A 1,861-nucleotide genomic window follows, 5' to 3' on the forward strand; every position below is an offset into this window, starting at 1 on the left:
GCACATCTTCATTCTCTTAGAAACCAGCATCCAAAGTAAAAGATCTCTCCAAAGTAAAAGAGCTCAGCATCCTTCGCATCTCCTCATTTCTTATTTACTGTTCTAGTGTGTTTTGTTTTGTTTTGTTTTCTTTCCTGTGGCTTCATGAATGTATATATGTATCTTTCTTAAAAAAAAAAAAAAAAGACAGCAAAATAATAGCACATCTTCATTCTCTTAGAAACCAGCATCCAAAGTAAAAGATCTCTCCAAAGTAAAAGAGCTCAGCATCCTTCGCATCTCCTCATAGTCACCTGCTCTCTTCTCAAAGAAGTTAGTCTTCCCTTCCAGGATATATTCTCCATGAAGACAAACGGATTTCTTATTCTGAAAAAACTGTTAAAATTCAGCTCCAACATAAGCCAGTCTGTTACAAATTCAATGTACTGCTTCATTAAACTGCAATTCACACCAGCAAGCTTCCCAGCAAAGGTGCCCATGAGGAGCCTCGGCTCCATTCTAACAACAGTGATAATTATTCCTTTTCCTCTCTGCTCTGATGTTTTGTGTACCAGGTGTTTGAACACCAGGCAGCCAAAGTCACCATGCAGACACTCATCTCTGCTAATAAGCTCATTGGAAAATGCGAGGCCGGGCATCGGTCCTTGCTCCTTGAGCCAGAATATTGATATGAAAGAACTAGAAAGGAAGATTCTTTCCACAGTGGCAAGGGCTCCAACATGTTCTCCATAGCCTAACTCTCATCTGTGTATTTACTGGTCTAGCCCTTTCATGTCCCCCATCCAGCACAAAGCCCCATCTGCCTTCTTCTTCACACAAGGCTTCATTTCAATAGCATTGAAGATAAATTCCCTTTCTTTAGAGTCTCTAACCTATTAGTAAGGAGGGACCATACATTTTGAATGTATGTCTTCCATGGAAATTTGGATACCATAGAAACAGTGGGTTTTTGTGATTTGAACTTCTAGGCTAAATCACTCCACCAAGTTTTCGTTTACTATACCATCACTGGCTACGAAGAAAGCCAGAGCATGAGATGTAAAGTCTCTATCCTCAGGCTTCAGGGCTTCCCAGTACTAAATGTCCTCAGAAAGATCCACTTCCTCAGCCAGTTACAAGGCAGCCTCATATTTTTTAAGCATCAGCCAAATACCGCGGTGTTTGAAAGGAAAATGGACAAAACAGCAGAGATTTTTCTTTTTCAATGCTAGTTCATCCTTCTTGATGGGCTTGGTGGGCTCCTGAAAGAGCTTCTTCAGGGTCTTTCTGGCTAGGATGCAAGTCCTGCTTGGGGCTGGGCATGTTCTCCTTGTCAGCTATGTTAGGATCCAGGGCCTGAATTCAGGCCTTTAGACTTGGTGGCAAGCACCTTTACCTGTTGAGCCATCATGCCAGCCTTGCTTCCTTATTTTAGATTTCACTGGTTCATTGCCTTGAATTTATGTTTCAGTGTGCCATGACATAAAATTTAATTTTATAATTAAAAAATATTAAATGTCACTAAATCACTGATTTGAAAGTTGCCTCCATTCACATTCATAAGTTCACAAATGAAAGCATAAACACAGGGGTCTTGATTTCAGGACTTTCTCATAGTTTATCCTCGTACCACTGTTATTTAGCATTAATTTAATACCATAGCTTTTGGAACACACTGATGTTAGCCTCATAGCACGGGTAATTTCATGTTAATCTTTTCAAATTTTCCATGGCTGCTCTTACATGATCATGAATTACCTTGAGTCAGTTAAAACTAAAACCAAATATTACCTCAGCTCTAAAGCACAAAAATAACTGAGTAGAAAAATCAGTCTAACAGTAGAGGATTCATCTAACAGTAGAGGATTCGCCCAATAACGGT

General features: G+C 39.7%; 1 pseudogene; it reads right to left on the reverse strand.

Moving 5' to 3' along the window:
- Nucleotides 1-216: 216 nt before the first annotated feature.
- LOC103734662 lies at nucleotides 217-1,387 on the reverse strand (annotated as a pseudogene).
- Between the last annotated feature and the right edge of the window lie 474 nt (nucleotides 1,388-1,861).

Source organism: Nannospalax galili, unplaced genomic scaffold (genome assembly GCF_000622305.1).
Source record: "Nannospalax galili isolate Female #2095 unplaced genomic scaffold, S.galili_v1.0 scaffold255, whole genome shotgun sequence".
NCBI lineage: Eukaryota > Metazoa > Chordata > Mammalia > Rodentia > Spalacidae > Nannospalax > Nannospalax galili.